The following is a 24,763-nucleotide window of genomic DNA, read 5'->3' as shown; positions in this document are numbered from 1 at the left end:
GATTATACTTAAATACTTTAATACCAAATGGACTTCTACCATACATGTTTGTTGTCAAGGTTAATATATATATTTTTTACGTATTTTAGTGTCACCGTATATATATATATATATATATATATATATATATATATATATATATATATATATATATAATAGACTAAGTTAAAATTGATCTTCTATTATATATAGGTTGATTTTGAATAAAAATATACCCGTCATGCTACTGAAAACTTAGATATGCCGAATAACTTATGTAATGGCGCACAGATGGTATATAGAAGTTTTCACAATAACGTCATACATGCAAAAATTATGATACTGGTCAATGTGCTTCTAAGTATAATTTTATCCTGAATTCAACTTTCGTCTTCCGAAACTAAGGAATATCCTTTTAAATTTATGTGAAAATAATTTTTAGTATATGTTTTGCAAATATAATAAATATACAAGGACAAACATCCTAAATATTGGACTATATTTACCGCAATATATTTTCTTGTACGAACAATAGTATGTTGCACTTTCAAGAAGGATATCAAGAGTTTTGATTTAGGCAGAGCAACCAAAGCATTAGGAGGAAACATACATGCAAAAAAAATATTATTCACAAAAAAACGTTCGTTAAGCTATCATTACATTAAATACTTTTAAACTATAATAATAATTATCTAACATGACAAAATTGATTATTTGTGTAAGTTTTGATGCTTTTCTTTTATTTTAAATTCATGTATTATGTTAATGTAATAATATTTTTTGGCATTTAGGTGATTGTTGTATTATTATACATAAAATTACTCTCATTAATTAAATTTTATTATTTTTTTCATATAAATAAATATTTAAACTACCACATGTCATTATTAACGTGCGCACGTTGATAGATACTAGTTAATAGTAAAAGAAACAATGAAATGGAATTGAAAGATGCAATTTCACTCCGTGTAATCTTTACTCTTTAGGTTTCTGTAAAGGTTAAATTGTTATCCTTATATTTCAATTTACGTGATACTTTTCAGTTATTGAGATTCAAACTTTCTTAATTTTGATCATGAATTTGAATATAGAATCTTCAAATTTTGAAAATAAAATTTATATATTTGAAAATTACATAAAAAGTATTATAAGTTATAATAATTAATAATTCAAAATTTTTAATAAATATATACATGAATTACGGTAAAAAAAGAATATTTGACTCTCGGAATCAGAACAATTTCAAGTAAAATGGGACGGAAAGAGTAGTATATAAGTGATTATGTACCCTTTTAGCTATAATTTTGCCCTGATTTTGTACCCTTTTAGCTATAGTTTTGCCCTTTTGAATTCTATATTCCACCTTTTCAATAATTTCTTTCTTTTTTCCTTTAAGCTATGAGTTTTAAAAGAGGTGCAGACATAAATCATAAATGCATGTCACAGTAGTTAGGTACTGCTTAATGAAACCAAGTGGCAACACTACAGGACACTATGAAAGTAGATCTACTACTAAAAATAGAAATTAGCGACGGACAAATTCTGTAGCTAAATAGAAAAATTTATCGTTAATCCTATTTAGTAATGAATCGGATTAGCGATAAATTATCAAGAAATTCTATTAGCGATGAACGATCATGCGATAGATTAGCGATGAAGATCATCGCTAATTTCGTAGTCTCTCTTGTTGTTTCTAAAACAATTAAAATAAATGTGCAACTAGCTAATAGATATCTCATAATAAAAACAAATAACCAAGATAAATAAACAAATGAATAAATAAATATATAATTAAATAAATAAAGAATTGCATTTCCTTTCTTCTTGATCATTCAAGATCCATTGGTAAATCAACACTTAACTTGAATAACAGAGAAATCATAAGGAAGTATATTTGAATACTCAAAAGAAATTACTTCTCCAGGTAGAATCCTACTTCCATTTTTCAAAAGGCAAATTCCACAGCCAATTCTTCTAAAGATTTTAGGTTCAATTAAATTTGCAGAAGCAAATTCACCACAATGTATTTGAACATCAAATATCCCATCAATGGCTGATGCCTCATTCACAATTTGTACTGTATATTGAGGTATATGAAGACCATTAAAACCTGATGGCCCTTGGTATATTTGTATATCACTTGGAGAACATTTTCTTGGATAGTCAAACCAACCTACAACAAAATTCATGTAAATGATTGAATAACAAGAAAAGGGCAATTGGTATTTTTTATTTTCAAATAATTCTAATTCGTCCTTTAGGCAATCCAGAATAGCGGAAATAGGTTTGTGTTCCACTTTCAAAGTCAGTCGTTCTTCTCTAAGTGTAAACTGCAGAAGACACTCCAATGGTTTTATTCCTTCTTACTGTACTTATAAGTCAACCCAACCCGAATAAAAAAAAGAGGGTTTATACCATATATGGTATTCATCATATGTAAATTTTAATTTTCTGAAAAGAATCGAATTATTTATACTGTTAGTATATACAAAATAACTCAAATTTGACTTTTGAAGTTCTTACTTTTATACTTTTTTAATCAAGCACGAGAGAAACCCCATAAATTATTTATCATGCCTTACAACATTGTAAACCGGGCATTTTTGGCTAAACTTTTAAAATCTGCTTGTTTTAAAAAGTGTTTTTGTCCGTTGGAATTTTAGAAATAAGTACTTTTTCAACTTTTTTAGAAAAACAACTCCTTATATCACTCAAAATCACTTTTTTTCCGTTCGGAAGCTTGTTAAAACACCTTAACGAACTCCAAAAAAAGTATTTTTTTTAAGAAAACAAATTATTAATTTACTAGAAACTTTGCCAAACATACTATAAGTAAGAGTAAACACAAAAAAAAAAAAAAAAAAACAAGAAAAAAAATTGCATAAAAGTTAAAGGTGGAGGACATACATGAAGTTGTGAAGGGGAAGAGCAACAAAGAAACAAATGCTAGCAATAAGAACATCTGCATAAAAATCTGCCCGTGGGAGAACTTTTAGTGTTAATATTTGGTGTGAGATTTTGTGTGAGTTTTTAAAACATATTTGAACGTTAGGATATATAAGGAGAAAAACGTGGTTCTTGATTCCTTTGCAATGATGAAATTAAATGCCTATCTGGTTAGATAATCAGTTAATGAAGAAATGTTTCATATACTAGCTGTTATACATTAATGGTCATTAATTACAAGTTTGGTAAGAAAATAACTATCTTATCATAATTTTTTATTATAGTAATCTTATGCAAGAAAATCCATCACATTTCAAGAAGAATATATGTAACAGATAGTTTTTGTATTTTCTCCAATAGTTGTGGTTATATCAGAAAAATAATATAAAAGATAAATAAGACATATCAAAGTTCTAGTGTGCAAAACCATTCAAAATAATCGGAGGTAAAGATTACAGAATCACTAGAGAAAGAAAGAGGAGAATGAGAGGCTTCTGGCTCTGCGCAATGGAAAAAAGTAGGTAGCGCTTGGCTTACTCGACGTAAATTCGGATTAATTAAAAAATTAATATAAATAGCCGCTCACCAAATTATTTTAACTAAAAATAACCGACGAATATATAATATATAAATAATTCAAGTATCATATGTGTATAATTTTATATAATCAATATAATTTGTATATATTGGCTAGAAAAAATAAACAGAGAATTTGACCGACTATTTATTGTAAAATTCCATTATTTAAAATCGCCATGCGAGTATCACCTGGACCCAACACCAGGTGGAGAAAAAGGTGGTGTTAGGAGTTTGATTATTCTCTTTTCATTTTTTCTTTTTTCTTTTTTTGCTTGGGTTTGGGGTTGGGTGGGGAGGGGGAAGGGGGAAGGCAAGGGGGTCTTGTGTATCATTGTGAGGAATTGGTAAATAGCTACTTTTTAGGTCAACTATTAGAGCTTAGTCGTACTTTAAATTGTCAAGGGAAAGTAGTCACTCATTAATACGAAAATATAAGTCTAGACAAAAAAATACCCTTATTTAAAATACAGAATAACTCCAAGATCAATTACAGCTCCTTGAATATTTATAAGTTCAAAATTCAGTAATTGTTTTTGGAGTTTGAATGACCTAAAGTAGTAGCTCTTAATTGTTGAAGTATAATGTGAATTCAAAAATCATGAATCGTTCTTGAATTTTTCTTTGATGTTGCACTAATAAAGGTTAAAAGATCATTAATTTTTCTAAAAATCTAATGAATAATAGTCATAGCTTTTCTATGACTGTTTCTCGTTTTTGGCGTTTTAGGGCCATAAATTAGGAATTCAAGGTGATTCTTAGATTTTCGTATAACACACAAAAAATTGGGAGTCAGGCGAAATTTCAGTTTTATGGCCTTCAAATGCCGAAAATATGAGTAACAGTCATGCTGAGGCGATGACTATTATTCCTTCGATCGTTTTTTATGGGCCAGCAAAATTTTAGGCGATCTGGGTCCGGTGACTGTTGATACCCAATTTTCCCCTGTATATTTTTCATATATACAAAATACTTTCAAATATGAGAATTAGACAGAATTCCAGTTTTATGGTCCTAAAATGCAAAAAAAAAAAAAAAAAAACGAGGAACGGTCATGGCGAGACTATGACTATTGTTACTTAGGTCATTTTTTATGGGCCAAAAATTTTTTAGGCAATCCGGGAGCTTTGGTCCATGCAGAAAGAGTGGGCTATGGCACACGAAAATCTAGGAATGCGACGAATTTCAGTTTTATAGCCATAAATCGCCAAATAAAGAGGAACGGTAATGGCGAGGCGGTGACTATTATTTCTTAGGCCGTTGTTATTTTTGGGGAAAATCTTAGACGATATAGGAATGAGGGCCCGAGCCCATGCAAAAGACGTAGGATATAGCACACAAAAACCTTGGAATTAGGCGGAATTTCAGTTTTGTGGCCCTAAAATGCCAAAAGACGGGAAAGGTCAGGGAGAGGCGGTGACTATTATTCCTTAACTCGTTTTTTATGGTCCGGAAAATTTTTAGTCGATTCAGGTCATTGGGCCAGGCCCACAAGGCGTGGGCAATAGCATATGAAAATGGACGGAATTTTAGTTTTAAGGTCCTAAAACGCCAAAACAGACGAGGAGTTTAGGTGAGGTAATAATTATTGTTCCATAAGTCGTCTTTTATGGTCCGAATTTTTTTTAGGCGATCCGGGTCCGAAGGTCCGGACCCACACAGAAGGCGTGGGCTATAGTACATGATAGTTTGGAAATAGGCTGCAATTCCAATTTTATGGCCCTAAAACACCAAACAATAAGGAATGGTCATGGCGAGGCGATGTCTCTTGTTCTTTATCATTTTTTATGGTCCGGAGAATTTTTTGGCGATCAGAATCTGGGAGCCCGCACCATGCAGAAGGCGTGGGCTATAGCAAACAAAAATTTGGAAATCAGACGGATTCTAGTTTTATGGTCCTAAATCTCCAAAAAATGAACAGTCTTGTCGAGGCGGCGATTATTGTTCCTTAGGTAATTTTTGATGGCCCAAAAAGTTTTTTGGCGATCCGGGCCAAGGCCCAGAAGGCGTGGGCTATAACACACAAAAATTTGAGAATCGAGTGGAATTCAATTTTATGGCCCTAAAACATCAAACAAAATTAAGAACGGTAATGCCGATGCAGTGATTATTGTTCCTTAGGCCATTTTTGATGGCTTGGGTAAATTTTAGGCGATCTAGGTCTGGGGTCCAAACCTATGTTCAAGGCGTAGACTATAGCGCACGAAAATCTGACAAAATTCTAGTTTTATTGCTCTAAGATGCCAAAAATCAAGGAACGGTCACGAAAAAGTTTTAGGCGATTCGAGTTTAGGGTCCAAGCCCACGCAGAAGGCGTGGGCTATAGCACATGAAAATCCAGAAATTTGGTGGAATTTAAGTTTTATTGCCCTAAAACTTCAAAAAACAAGAAACAGTCATGGAGAGGTGATGACTATTGTTCCTTAGGTCATATGTGATTGCCCGTAAAATTTTTAGGTGATCCAGGTCCGGGGGCCCTGGGTCGAGCACTAGGCGTGGGCTTTAGCATACGAAAATTTGGGAATCGAGCAAAATTCCTGTGTGACGACCCGGCCGGTCGTCTCATGAGTTACCGCTCTGTTTCCCCCATTTCTGCTTCTTATTGCTTTGTTTATCGGTATTATGTGTTATCAGGTTGGTTGGCTTGGCTTCGGGAAGGTTTTGGCAAGGTTTGAGACACTTATTCTCTTTTGAGTGAGTTTAAATTGAAAAAGTTAACCGGATGTTGACTTATGTAAAAAATGGCTCGGATGTGAATTTTGATGGTTCAGATAGCTTCAGGAGATATTTTGGGACTTAGAAGCGTGATCAGAATGTGTTTTGAAGGTCCAGAGTAGATTTAAACTTGAATTGGCGAAGTTGGAATTTTTGGCGTTTTCTGGTTGATAGGTGAGATTTTGATATAGGGGTCGGAATGGAATTCCGGGAGTTGCAGTAGGTCCGTTATGTCATTTGGGATGTGTGTGCAGAATTTCAGGTTATTTGGACGTGGTTTGATAGACTTTTTGATCGAAAGCGGAATTCGGAAGATTTTGGAATCTTAGGCTTGATTTCGATGTAATTTGGTTGATTTGATGTTGTTTGAGGCTTTTTGAAGGTTGGTACAAGTTTGGGTAGTGGTATATGATGTGTTTGTGCTTTTGGTTGAGGTCCCGAGAGCCTCAGGGTGATTTTGGATGGTTGACAGAAGAATTAATTTGGTTTTGGCAGCTGAAGATGTGCCGCGAGGTCCCCTAGCCACAGGTGCGGTCTCGCAGAAGTGAGTTTGGAGCCACAGATGCGGCCAAAGGCATAGCTGAGTGAAACCGTAGATGCGGGAGGTAAGCCGCACTTGCGGGCTCGCAGATGCGGAGGTAGGGTCGCAGGTGCAGAAGGTGACTAAAGTGGTGAACGCAGAAGCGGTGCTTGGGACCGTAGAAGCGATTGCGCAGGAGCGAGATATGGACTGCAGGTGCGGAAATCCTGGGCTAGAAGGTATAAAAGATTTCCTTCACGATTTTGAGCTATTTCTTCATCATTTTCATACGGGTTTGAGCTTGAGGGAGCTATTTGAAGAGGGATTTCATGGAGGTAAGGATTTTGGACCCTAAACCCATTTTTATGGTGTTATTTCACTGATTTGGCTTGAAAATTAATGGAAATTAAGGGTTAGAAATTGGGAAAACTAGGGCTTGTGATTGGATACCTTTGATCAAGGGTTTGTGGGGTCATTTGTGGTCGGATTTTAGTACTTTTGATATGTATGAACTCGTGGAGAGATAAGGAGTCTATTGATGTAAATTTTATCAAATTTCAAGACGTGGGCTCGGGGGTCGGGTTTGGCCAATTTCGGGATTTATATTGTAATTTGATTCCTTTCGAGTGGGCTTTGTTCCCTTAGCATATTTTGATGGTTTTGCATTTATTTTGGTTAGATTTGGAGCATCCGGAGGCCGATTCGAGAGGCAAAGGCATCGCGGGCTAGAGTTTGGACCGGGTAGAGGTGAGTAATGATTTAAATGTTGTCCTGAGGGTATGAAACCTCGGATTTCACATCGTTGTGCTACTTTGAGGTGACACACACGCTAGATGACGAGCGTGGGGTCGTGCACCATTGGGGATTGTGACTTAGTCCATCTCGTATGATTGTTTTACTGCGTATTTGATTGAAAACTGTTTGTTATCATCATGTTTTGGGCTAAATGCCATATTTGGGCCTCGTGCCAACTGTTTTGGACCCTTAGGGTATTTTTACTACTATTCCTCAGTGTTTTGACTTCATATTTGTACTCAGTCATGTTGTATTCTACTATTTTCATAATTCAGCCATATTTACTTTGTTTTGACATCTTAAATGATATTTTGGGCTGAGCATCATACTTTATTGTGCCCAAGTGACTTTTAGAGATTTTTGACTGAGTAGGGCCGAATGCCTATGTTGCGAGGTTATTTTGGGATCAGGCTGCGCACTGCAGCGGTATTGTGCTGATTCGTGATTATGAGGCCGAGGGCTGATTTGTTATGCAATAAGATGGCTTGATATCAGGCCGAGAGCCTATTTGATTATGCCACGAGATGGCTTGATATTGCACTTGGGCCGTAAGGGACCCCTCTCGGAGTTTGTATACCCCCAGTGCGCGCGGATACCTAGTATGATATGTGATATAGCCCGAGGGGCTGAGGTTGTTCCATGTTATTGTCCGAGGGGCTGATTTCTGTTGGTATTGTGCCTAAGGGGCTGATTTTATGTGTTTATCTTTTCTCGCTGCTCTTCATTCACCATTTTAACTATTAAAAGATGTTTTAAAGAGGTATTTACTGAAAAGAGGTGTTTTTACAAGTTTTCACTATTTTGTTGCATTGTATTGATTTTATACTGCCTCTTTATAGCATGTTGTTGTACTTTATGTGATTTCTTACCTCTCAACTGCTTTTACTTTTATTACTCACTGAGTTGGAGTACTCACTTTACTCCCTGCACCTTGTGTGCAGATTCAGGAGCTTCGGGTCCCGCCAGTGAGGGTTGATTGCTCCCAGCAGGCTATTCGGAGTCCACTAAGTAGCTGCTCGTTATTCGCAGCCCAGTGTTTCTCCCTCCTATTTTACTTCCCTTGTTCTAGTTCTATAATAGACGGGTATAAACTCTTTCATACTCTTAGACTTATGTTAGACATTCATGACTGGTGACACCCTGATGTCGGACTGTGTTTATTTATGCAAATTGTACTACTTCACTTTATTTTGGGATTATTAGCATGTTAATGACATAAATTGTGTTATTATAATTTTTAAGAATGAATTGGGAGTTGTGTCGGCTGGCCTTGTCTTCATGGGAGGCGCCATCATGATCGGTTCTGAATTTAGGGTCATGACAAGTTGGTATTGTAAGCACGTGATTTTTGCCCTATATGAGAATTACTCCCAAAAAATTCAAAATAAAATGATTTTCCTTGGTGTGCAATTTTGAGAATTTTTGTGACATTTTTGGATAATTATTTGTATTTGTCTGTGCATGTTCATTTGTTTAAATTAATAAAAAATACAAAAATACATCTACATTTTGCATTTAGGATTTAATCCTACAATTGTTAGTAATTAAGTTTGTTTTACAAAAAAAATGAAAATCACAAAAATAGGCATCTTTTGCATTTTTAGCATTTAATGTCCAAATGTACAATTTTATGCTTAATTATTACTTAATTGTGCGTTAATTGTTATTTGGAGTTAATTTGCGCTTTTATAACGTAATAATAATTTAAGGATTTTTAGAATTTAGTTTTAGAAAAAATAAAAGAAGAAAAGAGAGCAAAAATACAAAAAAATCGAAATTGGGCTCTTCTTCTAATTCAAGCTACAAGCCCAAAAATACCCAACCTTCCCCTACGACCCGGTCCATTTTAAACCGAGTCGACCCAGTCCATAACCCAAATACCTAACACCCCCTATCTTACATTTTACAAAACAAAAAAAAACCTAAAAAACCCTAAAGAGATCCGCCCCCCCCTCTTTTCTCTCTTCATCCTCTCCAAGCACCAACCTCCCCATCAATGGCTACCCTCCTATCCATCACACAGCCACGGACAACCCCCCCTGCCCTTCCGTCTCCTTCCCTTTCCATCTCCACATACACACACACCACCACGATAGTCCATCGCCCCAGCTTTGTTTTCTCCATTGTCGAGATCAAGCTGGACCATGGCTACCTTCACGACCAGCAGCGACCGCAGTCAAGATCCAGCTCCCATGGCTGCCTCTTGCTGCTTTGTCTTCTCCATGGAGAGCACAAGCTCGTCCATGGACTGCCCGCCGCCTCCGTCTTCTTCGAACCAGCGACAACCCCTTCCGTCGAACACCTTCGTTGTTTCTTCTTCTTCGTCCAACATCCATGGATGCCTCCTTCACCTCCCCAGCTGCCTCGTCGACCCCCAGCAAACCTAAGCGTTCATGTCCCAAACAACCTCCAGCTTGGCGACGCAGCAACAACAACTACTGCGTCCACCATCGCTGCTGCTTCTTCCTCTCCAGTCGCAGCTCCAGTCGCAGCTTCAGGTAGCTCACCATGGCTGCTGCTGCTCGACAACCATAATACCAGCTCACGTCCAAACACATAGTTGCTGTTGCTTCCATGACCACACGCACACACAAAGAGGAAAAGCAAGGAAGTCCGATTAAAGTCCAGCGAAGTTCTGTCAAGGTTTCGTTTGGTTTTGTTTGAGTCCTTTGTTGTTCGTCGTTGGGTGAGGTCCATTTGAAGTTCGTCAAGGTTAAAAGAGAAGGTGGGTTTTCTTTGAATTCGAGATCCGTTAGGTCATTGGCAGTCTTGGTTCGAGTTAATCGTTGATCCGATCCGGTTAGTTGGTTTAAGTTTCATTTCTGTCTGTATCTTGTTTGATATTTTCGGATTTGAAATCAGTATATGTTTGATTTATTTTTCTTGATTATTTCTTCCGTTTGTTTTTATTCATTTGTTCTTGTTTAGTTTTAATATGAAAATTGTTAGTTTAATGTTGTTAGATTCAAATTGAAATTTAATTAATTATTTCTTCAGTTTGTTTCATGTGTTTTATGTATTTTTCAAAAATTGTTAATGTTGTTAGATTCAAGTTTAAATTCATAATTGTTTCTTCTTCGGTTTGTTTTTATTTGTCTAAAAGAATTTAGTTGTAATAAGGAAATATGTTGGTTTAATCATTTGGATCCGTCATGTTTGTTATTTAATATGGATTTAATGCATGTTCATTCTTTGTTTGAAGTTCATTTTAATTCCAGTAATTTAATTTGAGTTTGTTTTGGTTTTTGATTTGTTGATTTAGTTTGAATCATATATTTTGTTGTTGATATTATTGTCTCTTTTCTCATTTCATTTTTTGGTCTAAGTTAACCAGGATTGGTTCCCAATATGGTTAACTTATTCCCATTAATTTGAAGCTGTATGATTCAATCCGTGTTCATCAGATTTGTTGTTGAAATTTGTTTAGAAATTGGTCATATTTGCTGTATTTTGGTTTAGATTGATTAGGTGATTGGTTATAGCTGATGGGGTAGTTTGGTAAATTGCAGTACATTCAGGGGTAAAATGGTGATTGCAATAAGGTCGGAGGGGTAGTTTGGTAATTGAATATTTTGAATAATTCTTTATGTTAAGCATGGGGGACAAGATGTAATGGGGTGGGGTTGGTAATAATTGTTTAATATAATGGGGGACAAGACATAATGTAGTGGGGGGGGGAATATTGTAATTATTTATGTTAGGCATGGGGGACAAGATGTAATGGGTTGGTTTGATATAATTATTTAATATAATGGGGGACAAGACACAAAATAGTGGGGAATAATTCATTTGTTTAAGAAAGTGGGAAACAAATCATGCTTTGAGGGGAATATTTGGGGTTGGGGATTTAAGACTAGAGTCTTCTTATAAATAGAGTCATTTTTGACACATTCTTAAAAAGGACTTGAACATTAAAAGAGAACGAAGACTTGAGAGAAAAAACTTAGACTGAACTTGAAAGATTTTTGAGTATTAATTTGAGAGAGGAAGACATTCCGAAAATCCCAAGAGTGTTAGAGAGTTAAAAAAAAACAAAGGGAGAAGCGAGTTTAGTCTCGGGTTTAATACACGCGTGGTTTGTTGCTGTTTAGTTTGCTTACAAACTTTTGGGTTTATTCTATTGAGTTGTTCGGTTTTTCCTCAAAGTTTTCTGGGCCTTGAATCTGATTCGAATTTGTTGCTGTTGGGTTGCTGTTGTTGCTGTGTATTTACACTACTGCTGCTTCTACTGATCTTCATCTTCTTTCCTTGCTTTTCCAAATACCAGGTACACAAACTGATACACTGGTTCATCTTGTAAGCCACTCGAGGCATGAATGCAAACAAATGAGAAAGATTTGAAGTTGTAATTTAATGTAGTCTTTTCCTTCTTTTACTGTCTGTATGTAGAATGTTCTATGCGTTGCCATGCAAACTCCTTAAACAACTCACTTTTGAAACTTAACCATAATAACTCAAAAGTATGTAAATAAAGTAGGACCTTATCTTCATTTATTTTAGAAAACAAAAAATAGAAAATGTAGTCATGCTAAGATTACCCTTTTAAAAATAATGAGACGAGCCTCGCCAAATAAAAATTCAAATTGCGGGGCCCTTAATAATTGATCATAATAAATACTTAGAATTTGGGATGGACTGTTTAGTGAATTTCACTGCCTTCCCCAAAGATAAAAATGCGTTAGACTCTTTAGGCGCGACTTAATTAAATTACATTCTTAAATTCGGGTGCGCATTTATGTGACCCAAATTCAAATCTCAACGGAGTCGAAATGTGTTAACAACTACGGGTGCATTGATTGTGACGTGGTTCGAGATGCATTTTCACGACGTTGCAATTCTATAAAAAATAAATGATAATAATAAAAGCAGTTTAAACTTAATAAAAGCACATAAGTCACAACATGTATTTAAATCAGATATTTAGCCATTATAACAATTTAAGCGACCGTGCTAGAACCACGAGATTCGAGGGTGCCTAACACCTTCCCTCGGGTCAACAGAATTCCTTACTTAGAATTTCTGGTTCGCAGACTTCATTTGGAAAGTCAAAAATTTCCTCGATTTGGGATTCAAGATAAACCGGTGACTTGGGACACCAAAAGCCAAACCTTTCTCAAGTGGCGACTCTGAATTAAATAAATAATCCCATTTCGAATATTGTCACTTAAATTGGAAAAACTCCCTCGCGCATTTATCCTTCGGGGTAGGCGCACAAAAAGGAGGTGTGACATGTATCAGAGCCTAGGTTACATAGGTCTTACGAGTCATGAGCAGGTTAGTAAAGTCTCGCGGATCGGTACGGAGACGTCTATATTTATCCTCAAGAGGCTACAAAACCTTTAGGAAAAACTTCATATTCTTGAAATTCTTGTTGTACGAATTTGTTGATCCAAGTACTAAACTTCTGTCATTCTATTCTCTCACAGATGGTGAGGACACGAGCGACCGGTCAGGATGGACGACTACAAGTACCACCAGCTGTGGCCACTAGAGGCCGAGGACGCGGTCGAGGCCGTGGTAGAGGTAGAGGTGTAGCCCGCACCGCAGCTAGGGCAGCATTTGTAGATCCACCAGCCGCCCCAGTTCATGATCAGGTCCCAGTTGTGGACGCTCCAGCAGCACTAGCTTAGGCAACAACTATGCCCATTGTGATTCCGGGTCTTTAGGAGGCCTTGGCTCAAATTCTATCACTATGCACTGGCCTAGCTCAGGCGTTCTCAGTTACTACAACTGCAACTAATTCTCAGACCGGGGAAGGCACTCAGACTCCCACCGCTCGCACACCTGAGCAGGTCGTTCATGGACTTCAAACACCGAGGGCATTTCTAGCCCAGCCGGTTGTAGCTGTTCAGGACTATTAGCTCCTGCTATGCTAGAGGATGAGCAGCGTAGGTTGGAGAGGTTTGGTAGACTTCAACCTCCGACTTTCAGTGGTGCAGAGGGAGAGGATGCCCAGGGTTTCTTGGATAAGTGTTAGAGGATTCTTCGTACAAAGGGTATTTTGGAGACCAGCGGGGTTGCTTTCACTACTTTTCAGTTTTCTGGAGCTGCCTTCACTTGGTGGGAGGAGTGTGAGAGGCGTAGGCCTGTTGGTGCAGCACCCCTTACCTGACAGTAGTTCTCCGTTCTCTTTTTGGAGAAGTATGTGCCACCGTTTCGCAGAAAGGAGCTGCGCAGACAGTTCGAGTGGTTGCATCAGGGGGATTTGACTGTGATACAGTATGAGATGAGGTTCTTAGAGTTAGCTCGTCATGCTGCTTGGTTGGTTTCGACAGAGAGAGAGAGAGAGAGAGAGAGAGAGAGAGAGAGAGAGAGAGAGAGAAGATTAAGAGGTTCGTTGATGGCCTCACTTATCAACTTGGTATTCTCATGACCAGGAAGAGGGTGTCTGGTGCTACTTTTGAGGAGGTTGTTGACATTATTCGTGAGATTGAGTCAGTTCGTCGCCAGGAGCGAGATGAGAGGGAGTCCAAGAGGCCTCGGGGATCTGGTAGTTATGGTGGTGCTCCTTCAAGGGGTCAGTTTCAACACGATAAAGGTCGTCCATTTAGACATGCTTAGCCAGCTCGCCCAGGTTATCGTGGGGCATCATCGGGTCATGGTTCTCACAATTCTCATCAGGTTCATTCATCACTCAGTTCGCTTCCAGCTCAGAGTTCGTCCCGTGCTCCATCAGTTCAAGGCTCTTCTATGCCAAGTGCATATGCTAGTCATTCCGGTACTAGGGGTTCCATTCAGTCCCCGTCTCCAGCAACCGGGAGTTGCTATGAGTGTGGAGATATGGGTCATATGTGGAGGCAGTGTCCTCGTCGTCTTGGGGGTTCATCTCATTAGAGGAGTCAGCCATCGGCTTCAGCACCAGTTACTTCACTATCACCCAGCCAGCTAGGGGTGGATGTTAGTCAGCTAGGGGCCGCCCTAGAGGGGGAGGTCGATCAGGAGGTGGTCAAGCCCGTCTCTATGCATTCCCAGCTAGACCCGATGCTATTACTTCAGATGTTGTGATCATAGGTATTGTCTCAGCCTGCCACAGAGATGCCTCTGTATTATTTGATCCTGGTTCCATTTTTTCTTATGTGTCATCTTATTTTGCTCGTTATTTAGATACGCCCCGTGAGTCTCTTATTTCATCTATTCATGTATCTACTCTAGTGGGCGATACTATTGTTGTGGACCATATGTACCGGTCGTGTGTGTTGACTATTGAGGGTCTGGAGACCCTAGTGGATCTTCTGTTGCTATGTATGGTAGACTTTGATGTTATATTGGGTATGAATTGGCTACCTCTATGTCATGCTATTTTGGACTGTCATGCTAAGACGGTGACATTGGCTATACCGGTGTGTCACAAATTGAGTGGCGAGGTTCGACTGATTATGTTCCTAGTAGGGTAATTTCATTCTTGAAGGCCCAACGTATGGTTGGGAAGGGTTGTCTTTCGTATTTAGCCTTTGTGAGGGATGTCAGTGCAAAGACTCCCAGTATTGATTCTGTTCCAGTTGTAAGGGATTTTCCCGGTGTGTTTCCTACAGACCTGCCGGGCATGCTACCGGATAGGGATATTGATTTTGGTATTGATATGGTGCCGGGCACTCAACCCATCTCTATTCCACCGTATCGTATGGCACCAGCGGAGTTGAATGAGTTAAAGGAGCAGCTTCAGGAACTCCTTCATAAGGGGTTCATTCGGCCTAGTGTGTTGCCTTGGGGTGCGCCTGTTCTATTTGTGAAGAAGAAGGATGACACGATGAGGATGTGCATTGATTACAGGTAGTTGAACAAAGTAACAATCAAGAACAAGTATCCCTTGCCTCATATCGATGATTTGTTTGACCGGCTTCAGGGAGCGAGAGTGTTCTCCAAGATTGATCTCCATTCATGTTATCAGCAGTTGAAGATCAGGGACTCGGATATTCTTAAGACACCATTCAGGACTAGATATGGTCATTATGAGTTCCTTGTTATGTCTTTCGGGCTGACCAATGCCCCGACAACGTTCATGCATTTGATGAACAGCGTGTTTCAGCCTTATCTTGATTCATTCGTGATTGTCTTCATTGATGATATTTTGGTTTACTCGTGTAGTTAATATGAGCACGCGGAACATTTGAGAGTTGTGTTGCAGAGGTTGAGGGAGGAGAAACTTTATGTAAAGTTCTCCAAATGTATGTTTAGGCTCAGTTCAATGGCTTTCTTGGGGCACGTGGTATCCAGTGAGGGTATTTAGGTTGATCCAAAGAAGATAGAGGAGGTTCAGAGTTGGCCCAGATCATCCTCAGCTATAGAGATTCGCAGCTTTCTTGGTTTGGCAGGTGATTACCGCCGGTTTGTTCAGGGATTTTCATCTATTGCATCGCCCTTGACCAAGTTGACTCAAAAGGGTGCTCCATTCAGATGGTCGGATGAGTGCGAGGAGAGCTTTCAGAAGCTCAAGACAGCCTTGACCACGACTCCAGTATTAGTCTTGTCATCAGCTTCAGGTTCATATACAATGTATTGTAATGCTTCGAGAGTTAGTATTGAGTGTGTGTTGATGCAAGAGGGTAGAGTTATTGCTTATGCTTCTCTCCAGTTGAAGCCCCATGAGAAGAACTACCCTGTTCATGATTTGGAGTTGGCTGCCATTGTTCACGCATTGAAGATTTGGAGGCATTATTTGTATGGTGTGTCTTGTGAGGTATTTACTGATCATCGTAGCCTCCAGCACTTGTTCAAACAGAAGGATCTCAATTTGAGGCAGCAGAGATGGTTGGGGTTGTTAAAGGATTATGATATTACTATTTTGTATCATCCGAGAAAGGCCAATGTGGTGGCCGATACCTTGAGTAGGAAGGCGGTGAGTATGGGGAGTTTGGCATATATTCCAGTTAGGGAGAAACCTCTTGCAGTTGATGTTCAGGCATTGGCCAATCAGTTCATGAGGTTGGACATTTCGGAGCCCAGTCGGGTATTGACTTGTGTTATTTCTCGGTCTTCCTTATTTGTCGCATCAGAGAGCGCCAGTATAATGATCCTCATTTGCTTGTCCTTAAGGACAGAGTTCAGCACGATGGTGCCAGAGATGTGACTATTGGCGATGATGGGGTGTTGAGGATGCAGGGCCAGATATATGTTCCCAATGTAGATGGCCTTCGGGAGTTGATTCTGGAGGAGGCCCATAGCTCGCAGTATTCCATCCATTTGGTTGCCGCGAAAATGTATCAGGATTTGAGACAGCATTATTGGTGGAGGAGAATGAAGAAAGACATTGTGGGATTTGTAGCTCAATGTCTCAATTGTCAGAAGGTGAAATATGAGCATCAGAGATCGAGTGGCTTGCTTGAGTAGATGGATATTCTAGAGTAGAAGTGGGAGAAGATCACTATGGATTTTGTAGTTGGACTCCCACAGACTTCGAAGAAGTTCGATGCTATTTGGGTGATTGTGGATCGGCTGCCAAGTCCGCGCACTTCATTCCTGTGTGTACTACCTATTCTATAGGGATCTATACCCGAGAGATTGTTCATTTGCATGGTGTCCCGGTTTCCATCATTTCAGATAGAGGTACTCAGTTTACTTCGCAATTTTGGAGAGCGGTGCAGAGAGAGTTGGGTACTCAGGTTGAGTTGAGCACAACTTTTCACCTTCAGACGGACGGGCAGTCCGAGTGCACTATTAAGATATTGGAGGACATGTTGCGTGCTTGTGTCATTGATTTTGGAGGGTCATGGGATCAGTTTATACCACTCGTAGAGTTTGCTTATAACAACAGTTACCAGTCGAGTATTTAGATGGCTCCATATGAGGCTTTGTACGGGAGGCGGTGTAGATACCCGGTCAGTTGGTTTGAGCCGGGTGAGGCTAGGCTATTGGGTACAGACTTGGTGCAGGATTCTTTAGACAAGGTGAAGTTGATCCAGGAGAGGCTTCGTATGGTGCAATCGAGACAAAAGAGTTATGCTGAAAGGAAGGTTGGGATGTGTCCTACATGGTTGGTGAGAAAGTTCTGTTGAAGGTTTCACCCATGAAGGGTATTATGAGATTTGGGAAGAAGGGTAAATTGAGTCCTCGGTTCATTGGGCCTTTTGAGGTGCTTCGCAGGATTGGGGAGGAGGCTTATGAGCTTGCTTTGCCACCTAGCTTATCGAGTGTGCGTCCGGTATTTCATGTTTCTATGCTTCGGAAGTATATTGGCGATCCGTCTTATGTTTTGGATTTCAGCACGGTTCAATAGGATGATGATTTTACTTATGATGTGGAGTTAGTGGCTATTTTGGAGCATCAAGTTCAAAAGTTGAGATCAAAAGATATAACTTTAGTGAAAGTGCCGTGGAGAGGTTGGCCCGTGGAGGAGGCTACCTGGGAGACCAAACGGAAGATGCGAAGTAGATATCCTCACCTATTTGAGGCTTCAGGTATGTTTCTTGACTCGTTTGAGGACGAATGCTTGTTTAAGAGGAGGAGGATGTGACTACCCGGTCGATTGTCTCATGAGTTACCGCTCTGTTTCCCCCATTTCTCCTTCTTATTGCTTAGTTTATCGGTATTATATGCTATCGGGTTGGTTAGCTGGCTTGGGTTCGGAAAGGTTTTGGCGAAGTTTGAGACACTTAGTCTCTTTTGAGTGAGTTTAAGTTGGAAAAGACAACCGGATATTGACTTATGTGAAAAAGGACTCGGATGTGAATTTCGATTGTTCGGATAGCTTCGGGAGATGATTTGGGACTTAAGAGCGTGATCAAAATGTGTTTTGGATGCCCGAAGTAGATTTAGACTTGAATTGGCGAAGTGGAATTTTTTCGGTTGATAGGTGAGATTTTGATATAAGGGTCGGAATGGAATTCCGGGAGTTGCAGTAGGTCTGTTATGTCATTTGGGATGTGTGTGCAAAATTTCAGGTCATTCGGACGTGGTTTAATAGACTTTTTGATCGAAAGCAGAATTCGAAAGATTTTGGAATCTTAGGCTTGATTTCGATGTGATTTGGTTGATTCGATGTTGTTTGAGGTGTTTTGAAGGTTGCTACAAGTTTGGTTAGTGGTATGATATTGTTTGTGCTTTTGGTTGAGGTTCCGGGGGACTTGGGGTAATTTCGGATGGTTGACGGAAGAATTTAGTTTGGTTTTGGCAGCTGATGATGTTCCATTGCTGTCATAACCGCACCTGCGGCTAGGGGACCGCATGTGCGATCTCGTAGAAGCGATTTGGAGCCGCAGATGCGGCCAAAGGCATAGCTGAGTGAAACCACAGATGCGGGAGGTGGGATGCACCTGTGGGCCCTCAGATGCGGAGGCAGGGTCTTAGGTGTGGAAGGTGACTTAAGTGGTTACCGCAGAAGTGGTGCTTGGGACCGCAGATGCGGTTACGTAGGAGCGAGATGTGGACCGCAAGTGCGAAAAGCCTGGGGCAGAAGGTATAAAAGATTTCCTTTGCGATTTTGAGCTATTTCTTCATCATTTTCATACGGATTTGAGCTTGAGGGAGTTATTTGAAGAGGGATTTCAAGGGGATTTCATTGAGGTAAGGATTTTGGACCCTAAACTCGTTTCTATGGTGTTATTTCACTGATTTGACTTGAATATTAATGGAAATTAAGGGTTAAAAATTGGGAAAACTAGTGCTTGTGATTGGAGACCTTTGAGCAAGGGTTTGAGGGGTCATTTGTGGTCGGATTTTAGAACTTTTGATATGTATAAACTCGTGGGGAGATAAGGAGTCTATTGATGTAAATTTTATCGAATTCCGAGATATGGGCCCAGTGGTCGAGTTTGGCCAATTTCAGGATTTGTGTTATAATTTAATTTCTTTCTAGTGGGCTTTGTTCCCTTAGCATATTTTGAGGGTTTTGCACTAATTTTGGTTAGATTTGGAGCATTTCGAGGTCGATTCGAGATGCAAAGGCATCGCGGGCTAAAGTTTGGACCGGGTAGAGGTGAGTAATGATTGTAAATATTGTCCTGAGGGTATGAAACCCCGGATTTTACATCATTGTGCTACTTTGAGGTGACGCACATGCTATATGACGAGTGTGGGGTCATGCACCGTTGGGGATTGTGACTTAGTCCATCCCATATGACTGTTTTACTACATATTTGATTAAAAACCTGTTTGCTATCATCATGTTTTGGACCCTTAGTGGATTTTTACTACTATTTTGACTTCATATTTGTACTTAGTGCCTATATTAGGGTGATTAAAGACATGTATGATGGAGCTAAGACTCGGGTTAGGACAGTAGTAGGTGACTCCGAGCATTTTTCGGTTGTTACGGGGTTGCACCAAGGGTCTGCGTTCAGCCCTTTCCTATTTGCACTAGTGATGGATGCACTAACTCATCATGTTCAAGGGGTGGTGCCATGCTGCATGCTATTTGCTGATGACATAGTTCTAATTGACGAGACACGAGGCAGCGTCAATGAGAGGCTAGAGGTTTGGAGACAGGCCTTTGAGTCTAAAGGCTTCAGGTTGAGCAGGACGAAGACGGAATACCTCAAGTGCAAATTTGGGGCTGAGCCGACGGAAGCGGGAGTGGAAGTGGGGCTTGACTCTCAAGTCATTCCTAAGAGGAGTAGTTTCAAGTACCTTGGGTCAGTTATTCAGGGGATCGGGGAGATTGACGAGGATGTCATACACCGTATAGGGGTGGAGTGGATGAAGTGGAGGTTAGCGTCAGGAGTCCTGTGTGACAAGAAAGTGCCACTGTTACTAAAAGGTAAGTTTTATATAGCAGTGGTTAGGCCTGCCATGTTGTGTGGGACCGAGTGTTGGTCTGTTAAGAACTCACACATCCAGAAGATGAAAGTAGCAGAGATGAGGATGTTGAGGTGGATGTGCGGGCATACAAGGATGGATAAGATTAGGAATAAAGATATTCGAGAGAAGGTGGGCATGGCTCCCATGGAGGACAAGATGCAGAAAGCAAGACTCAGATGGTTCGGGCACATTCAGAGGAGGAGCACTGATGCACCGGTGAGGAGGTGTGAACGACTGGCTATGATGGGCACGAGGAGAGATAGAGGGATACCTAAGAAGTATTGGGGAGAGGTGATTAGGCAGGACATGGTGCGACTTAGGATTACTGAGGATATGGCCCTTGACAGGGAATTGTGGAGGTCGAGCATTAAGGTTGTAGGTTAGGGGAAGTTGTGAATATTTCTACAGCGCACTAGAGTGAGACTAGCAAGTTAGGAGTTAGTCTTAGGATGCTACAGGTTAGCTACTGATGCAGGGCTTTATCTGCTGGATATTATTATATTTCCATATTTTTTGTATTTCCTATATTTCTTATATTGCTGTTATTTTGTTATTTTATGTTATATTATGTTATTTTATGTTATTTTATTATGAGTCTATTGATAGTACTAATATATTGTCTCTTATTGCTTTCTTGAGCCGAGGGTCTCCTGGAAACAGCCTCTCTGCCCCTCGAGGTAGGGATAAGGTCTGCGTACATATTACACTCCCCAAACTCCACTTGTGGGATTATACTGGGCTGTTGTTATTGTTGTTGTTGTTGTTGTTATATTTGTACTCAGTCATGTTGTATTCTACTGTTTTCATAATTCAGCTATATTTACTCTGTTTTGACATCTTAAATGATATTTTGGGCTGAGCATCATACTTTACTGTACCCGAGTGGCTTATAGAGATTTCTAACTAAGTAGGGCCAAGGGCGTGTTGCGAGGTTATTATGGGATCGGACTGCGCGCCGCAACGGTATTGTGCTGATTTGTGATTATGAGGCCGAGGGATGATTTGTTATGCCACAAGGTGGCTTGATATAAGGCCGAGAGCCTATTAGATTATGCCACGAGATGGCTTGATATTGCGCTTTGGCCGTAAGGGGACCCTTCTGGAGTTTGTACACCCCCAGTGAGCGCGTGTACCCAGTATGATATAGCCCGAGGGGATGAGGTTGTTCCATGTTATTGCCCGAGGGGCTGATTTTATGTGTTTATCTTTTCTCACTGCTTTTCATTCACCTATTTAACTGTTAAATGATGTTTTAAAGAGGTATTTACTGAACTGAGGTGTTTTTACAAGTTTTCACTGTTTTGTTGCATTGTATTGATTTTATACTATCTCTTTATAGCATGTTGTTGTGCTTTACATGATTTCTTACCTCTCAGTTGCTTTTACTTTTGTTACTCACTGAGTTGGAGTACTCACTTTACTCCCTGCACCCTATGTGCAGATTCAGGAGCTTCAGGTCCCGCCAGTGAGGGTTGATTGCCCCAACAGGCTATTCGGAGTCCACTAGGTAGCTGCTCGGCATTCGCAACCCACTATTTCTCCCTCCTATTTTACTTCCCTTGTTCTAGTTCTGTAATAGACTGTATAAACTCTTTCATACTCTTAGACTTATGTTAGACTCTCATGACTAGTGACACTCCGATGTCGGGCTGTGTTTATTTTAGCCAATTGTACTACTTCACTTTTATTTTGGGATTATTAGCATTTTAATGACTTAAATTGTGTTATTATAATTTTTAAAAATGAATTGGGAGTTATGTCGGCTGACCTTGTCTTTACGAGAGACGCCATCATGATCGGGTCCGAATTTAGGGTCGTGACATCCAGTTTCATGGCCCTAAAATGCTAAAAAATGAGGAACAGTGACGAGGCAGTGGCTATCTTTCCTTAGGTCATTTTTATGGCCCGTAAAATTTTTAGGTGATCCAGATCCGGGGTCCGGGCCCTTGTAGAAGGTGTCATGGCACACAAAAATCTGGGAATCAGGCGGAATTCTAGTTTTATCGCCCTGAAATGTCAAAAAACGAGGAACGGTCATGGCGAGACAGTGACTATTGTTCCTTATGCCGTTTTTGTTTGCCTGAAAAAATTTATACAATCTGGGTCCGAGGAATTGGGCCCACGCAAAAGGTGTGGATTATAGCACATGAAAATCTGGAATCAGGCGAAATTTCAGTTTTATGGCCCTAATACACCAAAAAACGAGTAATGTTCATGGAAAGGCACTAAGTATTGTTTTTAGGTCATTTTTGATGGGTTAGAAAAAGTTTAGGCGATCCAGGTCCAGACGCCCGAGCCCATGTTTCTAGTTTTATGGCCTTCAAATGCCATAAAATGAGTAACGATCATGGCGAGGTGGTGATTAAAGTCCATTAGATAATTTTTTATGTGCTAAAAAAATTCAGGAGGCATGTCTATAGCACATGAAAATCCAGAAATCGGGGAGAATTCTAATTTTGTAGCCCTAAAATGCCAAAAAACGAGTAACAGTCATGGTGAGGCAGTGACTATTTTTCCTCAGGTCATTTTTAATGGGCCACAAATTTTTAGGCGATCAGGTTCTGGGCACCTGGGCCCACACAGGATGCATGGGCTATATCTATCAGAAATCCGAGAATCTGGCGGAATTCTAGTTTTATGGCCCCTAAAACGTTAAAAGGCGAGTAATTGCCATGGCGAGACAATGACTATTTTTCCTTAGGTAGTTATTTATGATCCAAAAAAATTTAGGCGATCCGGATCCCATCCTCCAAGCCCACGCAGGAGGCATAGGCTATAGCACATGAGATCAAGGAATCAGGCAAAATTCCAGTTTTATGGCCCTAAAATGCCAAAAAATGAGTGAAGGTCATGGCGGGATAACGACTATTTTTTCTTAGGTTATTTTTGATGGCCCGAGAAAATTTTAAGCGATCCAGGTCATAGGCGCGGGCCCACACAGAAGGCGTGGACTATAATACACAAAAATTTGAGAATCGGGCGAAATTCTAAGATTATGGCCCTAAAATACCAAAAAACGAGAAACCATTATGACGAGGCATTGACTATTGTTCCTTAGGTCATTTTTTATGGCCCGAATTATTTTTAGGTGATCCAGGTCTGGAGGACCGGGGCCAAAGTGAAGGCGTTGGCAATAACACATAAATATATGAGATTGGGGCGGAATTCTAGTTTTATGGTCCTAAAATGCCAAAAAGTGAGGAACGATCATGGAGAGGTAGTGATTAATTTTCCTTAGTTTTTTTTTGATGGATCGAAATTTTTTAGGTGATCCAGGTCGGGGCCCAGGCCCACGCAAACTATAGCACATAAAAACCTGAAAATCGGACTGAATTCTAGTAATATGGCCCTAAAATATTAAAAAATGAAGAATGGTCATGGCGATGAGTGACTGATATTCCTTAGGTAGTATTTAATGTCGATGGAAAATTTTAGGCGATCCGGGTCGGGGAACCGAGCCCATGCAAAAGGTGTGGGCTAAGCACACGAAAATCTGGGAATCAAGTGGAATTCTAGTTTTATGGCCTTAAAATGCCAAAAAATGAGAAACAATAATAGCAAGGCAGTGACTATTTTCCCTTAGGTTGTTTTCGATGGCATAGGAAAATTTTAGGCGATCCGGGTTGACGAGCTCGGGCTCATGCAGAAAGCGTGGGCTATAGCACACGAAAATTTAGGAAATGGGAGGAATTCCAATTTTATGGCTCTAAATGCCAAAAAACAAAAAGAAGAACGGTCATGGCGAGAAGGTGACTATTGTTCCTTAGGTCATTTTGATTGTCCAAAAAAAATTTAGGCAATACGAGTATGGGACCCAGGCCCATACAGAAGGCGTGAGTTATAGCATACGAAAATCTGGGAATCGGGTGGAATTTCAGTTTTATGGCCCTAAGACGCAAAAAAATGAGGAGCAGTCATGGAGAGGTGGTGACTATTGTTTCTTAGCTCTTTTCGATGGCCCGAAATGTTTTTAAGAGATCCGGGTCTGGGAGCCCGGGCCACGCAGAAGTCGTGGGCTATAACATACGAAATTCTGAGAATCGGGCGGAATTATAGTTTTATGGCCTTAAAATGCAAAAAAATGAGGAACAGTCATGGTGAGGCCGTGATTATTGTTCCTTATGTCCTATTAGTTAGCCTGAATTTTAGGGAATTCAGGTCTGATGGCACAAGCCCATGCAGAAGGCATGGGCTATCGCACAAGAAAATTTGGGAATTTGGCAGAATTCCAATTTTATGACCCTAAAATGCTATAAAACGAGGAACGATCATGGTGAGGCTATGCCTATTATTTATTTAGGTCATTTTTGATGGCTCGAAAATATTTTAGTCAATTCGGGTCTGGTGCCCTGGGCCCACACAGAAGACTTCGGCTATAATACATGAAAATCTAGAAATTGGGCGGATTATGGCCCTAAAAGATCAAAACAATAAGGAACGGTCATGGTGAGGCGGTGAATATTGTTCCATAGGTCGTATTTGATAGCCCAAAATTTTTTA

This window comes from Nicotiana sylvestris, chromosome 11 (genome assembly GCF_000393655.2).
Source record: "Nicotiana sylvestris chromosome 11, ASM39365v2, whole genome shotgun sequence".
In the NCBI taxonomy this organism is placed as follows: Eukaryota; Viridiplantae; Streptophyta; class Magnoliopsida; order Solanales; family Solanaceae; genus Nicotiana; species Nicotiana sylvestris.
This window is presented reverse-complemented; position numbering follows the sequence as displayed.